Here is a 12,193-nt window from a genome sequence, read left to right on the forward strand (position 1 = left end):
AAAGTGACAGTCATTTCATTTCAACACTATACCATATGTCTCCTCTTTATAACGCACGACTGTTTTGTTGATTGAATAATCTTTGTCTTTTTTGTTAACAATATCACTGACCTGTTCTTTATTAGTTTATATTTTGTTTAGCAAATAAAGACTTATTTAATGAAAATTTAAATAGTAAATGAACATATTTGCAAATACAAAACTTTTTAAACACAAGTATGCATCGACTGATAATTAGATTTCAAAAGAGGGACGAAAGATACCAGAGGGACAGTCAAACTCATAGATCGAAAACAAACTGACAACGCCATGGCCAAAAATAAAAAAAACCAAACAGACAAATAATAGTACAGATGACACAACATAGAAAACTAAAGACTAAGCAACACGAACCCCACCAAAAACTGGGGGTGATCTCAGGTGCTCCGGAAGGGTAAGCAGATCCTGCTCCACATGTGGCACCCGTCGTGTTGCTCATGTTATTACAAATCCGGTAAGTAGTGTAATTCGGTAGGTCACATTCGTGAAAAGGGAAGGGTATTGTAGTTACGACATAAGGAACATATCCGATATCAAATGTGAGACGGTTATTCTATAACGGTCAACCAACTCGTGATGGCGTCCGTAAAATTTACGAAGCGATGACTTCAATTTCACCATTTGGAACTCTTGGTTTAATAGCTTCCTTGTGAGCAGCAATCCTCTATCAAGGAAATCATGATAGGAAATACAAGCCCGGGAATATCGTATCAATTGGGAGAAATGTACTCCATATGCAGGCGCTGCTGGAATGTTGCTACATAGAAATGGAAAGTTCACAATTGGGAAGCTGAAATGTCATTGTTCACTTTTGCACACATACATCGGAAATCCCAGCTTTAACCGACCCCCCTTTGAAAGTTTCTTCTTTCACGTTCTGGAATGCATGGACCAGACACCCATCATGCAGTGTTTTCAAAGCGGAAAGTTTTAGATCAACTTAAATTGCATCGACCTTTTTGCCTTCTTTCAGTCCGAGCATAGTTTAGTCTGAATACCATCCTGTGAACTTAAATCTTACTAACTGCTTAAACTCATCGTTGCCTGAAAGTTCGAGTGGCTGTAATTCACTGTAGACACTGGGAAAAACGTGTGCGTATATTGTTTTCATTTAGATTATCCATAAATGGGTCTACCCGATGTACACGAAAAAAAATCAAAAATGCAAAAAGCAGGTTGCTTAGCTTTAGCCAGTGGCAGTTTGTTGCGTATAGATTCTATATACAGTATACACACTTTCTCCGCATATTCAGTCGTTGTTGTTTCATTTGACCAATGGTTTTCAGAATAAGTAATGTTAATTTTTTTCGGAAATCTAAACGTTGGGAGACATTGGTTTGTGCAATCTTGGTAAATCACCTATAGTGGAAGAAATTTACCACCGAGAGTTTCTCAAAGTACAGTGGTCAGACGCTTGTCCTCAATACCTGTAATAGGAACTTGTGTGCTGCCTTCTTCCTTAATCACCTAACGGAATTATAACTGTAACATAAAATAATGTCCCAAATGAAATACTGTCCGCTGGACAATATTTTATGGAAAATATTGTCCGCATACTGTTCAGGACAATATTTCATTATGAAATAGTGTCCTTCTCTATGAAATTTTGTCAGGATTTCACTGTGAATTTCTGTCCATGACTGTCACAATATTTTACTGTGAATTTCTGTCCATGACAATATTTTACTGTGAATTTCTGTCCATGACAATATTTTACTGTGAATTTCTGTCCATGACAATATTTCACAGTGAGTGAAGTATTGTCCATGACAATATTTCCTAATCAAAGTATGTCCTCCCTGAGGAATCAGAGGCCATGAAATTGTGATTACTTCTGAAATCTTTGGAATATTGTTCTTGAAAAGTAAGTGTATAACAGTGAAATGCTCAATCAATAATTCTCATCTACACTGCACGAAGCATGCACATTTTGTTATTTATAATTAAAAATATTTGTATGGCAAGTATTTTATATAACAAACAAGCATATATTTTATCATTAGCTAATTTCAAATTTGCATTTACAAATGATCAATGTCAAATATGTTAATTGTACCAATGTAATATGTTTAAATTTAATAGTAAAGACTGACAATCAGATATAAAATAAATACGTATGTTTGTTATTATCAATAAAATAAAACACATTCTTACTTTCATCATTGTTTATGATAACATTGTTTCAAATATTATTTTTTTTCCTTTCGTAAGACACAACTTCATGACACTTCATCCATGTAATTAGGTCTTTCCACTTTTCTGTGGAAAGACCTATTGATTTTGTTCTGATTATTATAGGTCTTTCAACTATTTTGTGGAAAGACTTATTGTATTTGTTCTGATTATTTTTTTTATTCTTCCTCCAAATTTGTTTCTTGCCCTGTTTTGTGGTTTCGCAAGATAACGCTTAGATTTTTTGCATATGATATCGAACAGTTATTGCGCTTTTGAGACTGACCCTGTTTAGTCGAAAACTTTTTATTGTAAGAGTTATCTCCCCAAACACTGTTTTCTTTGTGGTGAGATCTCTTCCATAACCGCGAAAGAAAGCGACAAATTTATTTTACTAAATTGCTCGTTAAATCATAAGGATGTTTTCTCAAATTTTAACCGAATCAATTCGTAGACTCCATATGACAGTTATTTCCCCTTTTGAATTTGACATAAATGATATGTCAATGTATCACATGAATGGTAAGTAATACAGACCTAAGGTATGTGTATTTGAGGTTCTGGGTTCATAAAAATAATTTTAAGGTCAAGGTCAAAGGTCAAGGTCATGTTCTAAATTTTGACTTTTCATTGTTCCGAGATCTCGTTTAACAATCTTAGAGATATATTTAAAAGAACTAGTGCAAAATGTTTGCCTCATTGTGATGAAGATATGATACATTTGGTCTGGAACAATCCAATGACATATTATAGGAGTAATTGTCCCTGAAATGATTAATTTTAAGGTCAATTTATTATTACTCCAACTTGGTGCATAATAAAGCCATAGAGTCTTTTGCAAACTTTTGGTTGACATATGACCTTGAAAACTTTCAACCGGAAATGATCTTGAGTAAACCGGAAGTAGCCATTTTGCACTTATTTCATGGAATAATACCTTGAAACTATATTTTTTTTAAATACACATACAGAAACCTATCATTTGAGAACGGAAGTGACCTTAAATAAACTGGAAGTACCAAATATCTCCCTTATTACAAACAAAAGTATATAGAAACCATATATTTTTGGAATCAGTGTGAATAAAGCTATCATATGAGACCGGACGTGAAATTTTTTAACCGGAAGTTGACAATTATCTCCCTTACTTCAGGCAAAAATATATAGAAACCATATATTTATTGAATCAGAATGAAAAAAACATATGCTTGAACGCCAATAGTTACATTGAGTAAACCGGAAGTAGCTTCTCATCAATAATTTAGAAAATTGATGTGGAAAGACCTTATATTGTTCTCTGAATAATTGGTTTTTAATTAGGTCTTTCCACTTTTCTGTGGAAAGACCTATTGGTTTTCTTCTGATTATTAGGTCTTTCCACTTTTCTGTGGAAAGACCTATTGTATTTGTTCTGATTATTATTATTATTATTATTATTTTTATTTTTTTCTTCCGCCTAATTTTGTTCTCACGTAAAATTTTTGTTTCGCAAGATGTCGCTTAGATATTTCTTATATAATATCATACAGTTTATGCGCTTTTTATTTTCACCCATTTTAAGCCGAACAATTTTCTTTGTAGGAGTTATCTCCCTGAACACTGTTTTCCTTGTTACTGCATCTCCTCCGTAACCATAAAAGAAAGCAACAAATTTATTTTACCAAATTGCTCGTTATATCCTCAGGATGTTTTGTCCAATTTTGACCGATGCGATACGTAAACTCCATATGAGAGTTATTTCCCCTTCTGTATTTGACATAAGGGATATATAAATGTATAGCATGAATGGTAAGTAATAGAGACCTAAGGTATATTGATTTGAGTTCCTTGGTTCATTTAAATGAAATTGAGGCCAAGGTCAAAGGTCAAGGTCATATTCTAAATTTTGACTTTTCCTTGTTATTTGATCTCCTCTGTCACTTTTAAAGATACAAATTAAAGAACAAGTGCAAAATGTTTGCCTAATTGTGATTAAGATATGATACATTTGGTCTGAAACAATCCAATGACATCTTATAGGAGTTATTGTCCCTGAAATGATTCAATTCAAGGTTAATTGATTATTACTCCAACTTGTTACATGATAAAGCCATAGGGTCTTTTGCAAACTGTTGGTTGACATATGACCTTGAAAAAGTGACCTTGAGTGAACCGGAAGTAGTATTTTTTGCACTTAATTCATGGAAAAGTACCTAGAAAGCATATATTTTTTGAATGATCATAGGTTAACCTATCATTTGAGACCGGAAGTGACATTTTATAAACCGGAAGTAGCATATTATCTTCCTTATTATAGGCATAAGTATATACAAACTATATATTTTTGGAATTAGTGTGAATAAAGCTATCATATGAGACCGGAAGTGACATTTTCCAAACCGGAAGTTGGCAATCATCTCACTTATTTCAGGCAAAAGTATATAGAAACCATTTATTTATTGAATCAGTATGAAGAAATCTATACTTTGACGTTATTTATAACTTTGAGTAAACCAGAAGTAGCTTCCTATCAATTATTTAGAAAATTGATGTGGAAAGACCTTCAATTGTTCTTTGAACAATTGGTTTTTAATTATTAGGTCTTTCCACTTTTCTGTGGAAAGACCTATTGTATTTGTTCTGATTATTAGGTCTTTCCACTTTTCTGTGGAAAGACCTATTGTATTTGTTCTGATTATTATTATTATTATTTTTTTTTTTTTTCTTCCGCCAAATTTTGTTCTTGCGATCAATATTTGTTTCGCAATATGTAGCTTAGATATTTCTCATATTGTATCGTATAGTTTATGCGCTTTTAAGTTTCACCCTGCTAAGCCGGACAATTATCTTTGTAAGAGTTATCTCCCTATTCACTGTTTATCAAGTGTGTGCATCTCCTTCGTAACAAAAAAAGATATCGACAAAATTCTTTTTCTAAATTGTTCGTTACATCCTCAGGAATATTTGGCTAATTTGGATCGAAGCGATTCGATGAAATTTTATAGGAGTTATCTACCTTTATGAAATGAATTTGTCGTTATGTTTTTGTTACTCATAACCTGTAAGCCGTATAAACCTATAGTCTTTTTATTTAAGGTCCTTGGATCCTTACTTTGAAAATGAGGTCAAGGTCAAAGGTCAAGGTCATGTTCTGAATTTTGTCTTTTGCTTGTTTTTGCATTTTCTCCGATATTTTTAATGTTATATATTAAAGAACAAGTGCAAAATGTTTGTTATATTGTGATGAAGATATGATACATTTGGTCTGAGACAATCCAGCGACATCTTATTGGAGTTATTGCCCCTGAAATGTTTTATTTTAAGGTAAATTGATTATTACTTCATATTGGTACATGATAAAGCCATAAGATCTTTTGCAAAATATTGGGTGACATATGACCTTGTAAAATGTCAACCGGAAGTGACCTTGAGTGAACCGAAAGTAGTCATTTTTGCACTTATTTCATGTAGAAGTACATAGAAACCAAATATTTTTTGAATGGTCATACATTAATCTATCATTTGAGTCCGGAAGTGATATTTTATAAACCGGAAATAGCATATTATCTCCCTTATTACAGGCATAAGTATATATAAACCATATATTTTTGGAATCAGTGTAAAAAGAGCTATCATATGAGACCAAAAGTGACATTTTCTAAACCGGAAGTAGCCAATTATCTCCCTTTTTACAGGCAAAAGTATATATATACCATATATTTTTGGAATCAGAGTAAATAAATCTACCATTTGAGTCCGGAAGTGACATTTTTTAAACCGGAAGTAGCCAATTATCTCCTTTTTTACAGGCAAAAGTATATATAAACCATATATTTTTGGAATCAGTGTAAATAAAGCTATCATATGAGACCAGAAGTGACATTTTCTAAACCGGAAGTTGACAATTATCTCCCTTATTTCTTGCAAAAGTCTAAAGAAACCATATGTTTATTGAATCAGTATGAAGAAACCTATGATTGGACGCCAATATTTGCTTTGAGTAAACCAGAATGAGCTTCTCATCAATTATTTAGAAAATTGATGTGGAAAGACCTTCAATTGTTCTTTGAACAATTGGTTTTTAATTATTATTTTTTTTTTTTTTCCGCCAACTTGAAATTTTTGTTTCGCAATATGTTGCTAAGATATTTCTCATATTGTATCGTATAGTTTATGCGCTTTTAAATTTCACATTGCTAAGCCGAACAATTATCTTGTATGAGTTATCTCCCTATTCACTGTTTATCAAGTGTGTGCATCTCCTTCGTAACAAAAAAAGATATCGACAAAATTCTTTTTCTAAATTGTTCGTTACATCCTCAGGAATTTTTGGCTAATTTGGATCGAAGCGATTCGATGAAATTTTATAGGAGTTATCTACCTTCATCAAATAAATTTGTCGTTATGTTTTTGTTACTCATAAACTGTAAGCCGTATCAACCTATAGTCTTTTTATTTAAGGTCCTTGGATCCTAACTTCGAAAATGAGGTCAAGGTCAAAGGTCAAGGTCATGTTCTGAATTTTGTCTTTTGCTTGTTTTTGCATTTTCTCCGATATTGTTAATGTTATATATGAAAGAACAAGTGCAAAATGTTTGTTATATTGTGATGAAGATATAATACATTTTGTCTGAGACAATCCAGCGATATCTTATTGGAGTTATTGCCCCTGAAATGTTTTATTCTAAGGTAAATGGATTATTACTTCATATTGGTACATGATAAAGCCATAAGATCTTTTGCAAAATGTTGGGTGACATATGACCTTGAAAAATGTCAACCGGAAGTGACCTTGAGTGAACCGGAAGTAGTCATTTTTGCACTTATTTCATGTAGAAGTACATAGAAACCATATATTGTTTGAATGTCATACATTAATCTATCATTTGAGACAGGGAGTGATATTTTATAAACCGGAAGTAGCATATTATCTAATTTTTTACAGGCAAACGTATATATAAACCATATATTTTTGGAATCAGTGTAAATAAAGCTATCATATTAGACCGAAAGTGACATTTTCTAAACCGGAAGTAGCCAATTATCTCCCTTTTTACAGGCAAAAGTATATATAAACCATATATTTTTGGAATCAGTGTAAATAAATCTATCATATGAGACCGGAAGTGACAATTTCCAAACCGGAAGTAGCCAATTATCTCCCTTTTTACAGGCAAAAGTATATATAAACCATATATTTTTGGAATCAGTGTAAACAAATATATCATATGAGACCGGAAGTGACATTTTCTAAACCGGATGTTGACAATTATCTCCCTTACTTCAGGCAAAAGTCTATAGAAACCATGTTTATTGAATCAGTATGAAGAAACCTATGATTGGACGCCAATAGTAGCTTTGAACAAACCAGAATTATCTTCTCATTAATTATTTAGAAAATTGATGTGGAAAGACCTTCAATTGTTCTTTGAACAATTGGTTTTTAATTTTTTTTTAAATTTTTTTCTTCCGCCAAATTTTGTTCTTGCAATAAATTTTTGTTTCGCAAGATGTCGCTTAGATGTTTCGTATATGATATCGAACAGTTTATGCGCCTTTGAAATTGACCCTGCTTAACTGAATACTTTTCTTTGTAGGAGTTATCTCCCCGAACACTGTTTTCCTTGTGCGTGCATCTCCTCCGTAACTGTAAAAGAAACCGACAAATTTATTTTACCAAATTGCTCGTTATATCCTCAGGATGTTTTGTCCAATGTTGACCGAAGCGATACGTAAACTCCATATGAGAGTTATTTCCCCTTCTGTATTTGACATAAGGGATACATAAATGTATAGCATGAATGGTAAGTGATAGAGACCTAAGGTATATTGATTTGAGTTCCTTGGTTCATTTAAATGAAATTGAGGCCAAGGTCAAAGGTCAAGGTCATATTCTAAATTTTGACTTTTCCTTGTTATTTGATCTCCTTTGTCACTTTTAAAATTACAAATTAAAGAACTAGTGCAAAATGTTTGCTTAATTGTGATTAAGATGTGATACATTTGGTCTGAGACAATCAAATGATAACTTATAGGAGTTATTGTCCCTGAAATAATTCAATTTAAGGTTAATTGATTATTACTCCAACTTGGTACATGATAAAGCCATAGGATCTTTTGCCAACTGTTGGTTGACATATGAACTTGAAGAAAGTAAACCGAGAGTGACCTTGAGTGAACCGGAAGTAGTATTTTTTGCACTTATTTCATGGAAAAGTACCTAGAAACCATATATTTTTGGAATCAGTGTAAATAAAGCTATCATATGAGACCAAAAGTGACATTTTCTAAACCGGAAGTAGTCAATTATCTCCCTTTTTACAGGCAAAAGTATATATAAACCATATATTTTTGGAATCAGTGTAAATAAATCTATCATATGAGACCGGAAGTGACATTTTCTAAACCGGAAGTAGCCAATTATCTCCCTTTTTACAGGCAAAAGTATATATAAACCATATATTTTTGGAATCAGTGTAAATAAAGCTATCATTTGAGACCGGAAGTGACATTTTCTAAACCGGAAGTTGACAATTATCTCCCTTACTTCAGGCAAAAGTCTATAGAAACCATGTTTATTGAATCGGTATGAAGAAACCTATGATTGGACGCCAATAGTAGCTTTGAACAAACCAGAATTATCTTCTCATTAATTATTTAGAAAATTGATGTGGAAAGACCTTCAATTGTTCTTTGAACAATTGGTTTTTAATTTTTTTTTTAATTTTTTTCTTCCGCCAAATTTTGTTCTTGCAATAAATTTTTGTTTCGCAAGATGTCGCTTAGATGTTTCGTATATGATATCGAACAGTTTATGCGCCTTTGAAATTGACCCTGCTTAACCGAATACTTTTCTTTGTAGGAGTTATCTCCCCGAACACTGTTTTCCTTGTGCGTGCATCTCCTCCGTAACTGTAAAAGAAACCGACAAATTTATTTTACCAAATTGCTCGTTATATCCTCAGGATGTTTTGTCCAATGTTGACCGAAGCGATACGTAAACTCCATATGAGAGTTATTTCCCCTTCTGTATTTGACATAAGGGATACATAAATGTATAGCATGAATGGTAAGTGATAGAGACCTAAGGTATATTGATTTGAGTTCCTTGGTTCATTTAAATGAAATTGAGGCCAAGGTCAAAGGTCAAGGTCATATTCTAAATTTTGACTTTTCCTTGTTATTTGATCTCCTTTGTCACTTTTAAAATTACAAATTAAAGAACTAGTGCAAAATGTTTGCTTAATTGTGATTAAGATGTGATACATTTGGTCTGAGACAATCAAATGATAACTTATAGGAGTTATTGTCCCTGAAATAATTCAATTTAAGGTTAATTGATTATTACTCCAACTTGGTACATGATAAAGCCATAGGATCTTTTGCCAACTGTTGGTTGACATATGAACTTGAAGAAAGTAAACCGAGAGTGACCTTGAGTGAACCGGAAGTAGTATTTTTTGCACTTATTTCATGGAAAAGTACCTAGAAACCATATATTTTTGGAATAAGTGTAAATAAAGCTATCATATGAGACCGAAAGTGACATTTTCTAAACCGGAAGTAGTCAATTATCTCCCTTTTTACAGGCAAAAGTATATATAAACCATATATTTTTGGAATCAGTGTAAATAAATCTATCATATGAGACCGGAAGTGACATTTTCTAAACCGGAAGTAGCCAATTATCTCCCTTTTTACAGGCAAAAGTATATATAAACCATATATTTTTGGAATCAGTGTAAATAAAGCTATCATTTGAGACCGGAAGTGACATTTTCTAAACCGGAAGTTGACAATTATCTCCCTTATTTCAGGCAAAAGTCTATAGAAACCATATGTTTATTGAATCAGTATGAAGAAACCTATAACATGTTCTTGGATTAATTTGCACTTCTCATGAGTGCATATTGGAACCACACTTTTTTTAACGGTAGAATCATCAAATTTGGCAATAATGTACCCCTGGGGATAGGTAACACAATACAAAAAAAAATTTGGTGTGGCTCGCCTGGTTCGGCAACTGGAGTGAAAACAGTGACAAAATCCTGTAGGATATTATTTTCTCCCATAGGATTTTTAAAAATCCTACAGGATTTTGAGAAATCCTATAGGATAAAGTCATAATCCCGTAGGATATTTCTAATATCCTATGGGATATTTAAATCCTATCGGATTTATTTATCCTATAGGAAACTGTATCTCCTATGGGATAAAATTAATATCCTACGGGATTTAAAATCCTGTAGGATTTTCAAAAAAAGTGTTAAATCCGATGGGATTTTTTTTATCCTATAGGATTATCATGAACGACTTTTTCTCAGAAACAAATGTCCCTTAGGATTATTTTTCCTCCTAAGGGATTTATTTTGTCCTGTGGGATGTTTTTTCTCCCATAGGATAATTTTTCTCCTACCAGATTTTATTTTCTCCCTTAGGATAAATTTTGTCCTGTAGGATACTTTGTTCTCCCTTAGGATAAACTTTGTCCTATAGGATTATTTTTTTCTCCCATAGGATAAAATTTGGATACGTTTTGTCATCTAAGATGGTTTTGTCAGTTTTGTTGGTATTTTACAAACGTTTACAATACTGTTATGATTGTCAATGCAAATAATTTGTGTGGTCCAGACTAACGAGCATCAATAGGAAAGATATTAAGACAATAAAAACTGTTTAACTTGTATTGTTGGATTGCAGTCTCATATATATCACAGCGATTCTCTGTCCAGTCCAATTGATTAATAAATATTGTTTTGTTTGTTTGTCTTAATTCAAAACTGTGCCTGTTAACTTCAATGAATAAAAATAATAGATATTTTGGCAAGATTGACAATCGTTCTTAAATTGAAATACAATGAAGATAAACACTTTTATTTTAGTCATCCGTCATTTCCTTCACACGTCTTAACTAAGAAATCACCCCTTGAAAATCTATTCTTACATGTCTTAGTTCTATAATAAAATGGCATAATCTTATATGATAGACCGTGAACAATAGATCTAAGAACGAAAGAAAAAAAATTAAAAAAGAAATAGATATTACTGTTCATCCGTGTAGTGGTTTTCAAAGTGATAACTGAAAAAAGGCCGTTAAAGTTTCCATAATTATCGAAACATATACATGGAACTATTACTTTATAGCATTGTGCAATGTCTTGCCTTTGTATACTGTTTACAAGGAATTATTTATGAAGTTGTTTGTTTTACGTCTTGTGGCAAATATTTCATATATGTTCATAACGAGAACAGATTAATTATAAATACAATAGGTAGGCCCTTCATAGCAAAAATAAAAGGTCGAATGTGAGGATGGACATGAAACTTGGAATGCCACTGAAAAATGAGGGTAAATTGGATAAAAAAAAAGAAATTTAGCCTTGCAACAGCTGGCCACACACGGATCCCTGAAATAATTGTTGCAAGAGTACCTAATGTGCATGAAATCTACTCTGAAGTCAACCATCGATATTCAATTGACGTTTTCAATGATATCAATTGGTTAAATACTTTTTGCTGGCTTAAGAAAAAGGGAGAGTTCTTTGAGATTGGATTATTTATTGCACTTTAGTTTAAATTTTTGGTATGATATTCTATTTTTATGACAGCTTCGGATTTCTCGTGGTGGTGTTTTTGCCTCTAGTGCGGGAGGTCGTGGGTTCGAACCCCGGCCGGGTCAATCTCGTTCAGAACATGCATGCATTTAACTTTCCGCTGGACATAAAGCCATCATCATCCACGTTCATCATCTACTCTACCGTTAACATATATATAGTGGAAGTATTTTTCTTGTACTGATTTTTTATTCCATGTACCTGTTTTGATTTCCACTGATTAAGATTAAAAAATGGGATGGTTTAACTTTTCATCCACACAAAAAATTTCTGTGCCTGTTGGGATATCTTTAATGAAAGGTAATATTTAAATACCTCCTTATTTTATTTATACATGGGGCGGTTTTTAGCTTGATATTTTGTATAGGGATTTCTCTATTATAAAATAC

The 12,193-nt window shown here is 32.5% G+C and overlaps 1 long non-coding RNA gene across 1 annotated transcript in view; it reads left to right on the top strand.

The window, feature by feature from the left end:
- Positions 1–247: 247 nt before the first annotated feature.
- LOC127710963 (uncharacterized) overlaps positions 248–12,193 on the top strand; it is a 49,313-nt gene continuing 37,367 nt past the window's right edge. Inside the window, exon 1 of the long non-coding RNA XR_007986427.1 lies at positions 248–420. This is a non-coding gene — a long non-coding RNA (uncharacterized LOC127710963). The remainder of the gene's footprint in view (positions 421–12,193) is intronic.

The sequence above is a fragment of the Mytilus californianus genome, unplaced genomic scaffold (assembly GCF_021869535.1).
Source record: "Mytilus californianus isolate M0D057914Y unplaced genomic scaffold, xbMytCali1.0.p SCAF_8, whole genome shotgun sequence".
NCBI lineage: Eukaryota > Metazoa > Mollusca > Bivalvia > Mytilida > Mytilidae > Mytilus > Mytilus californianus.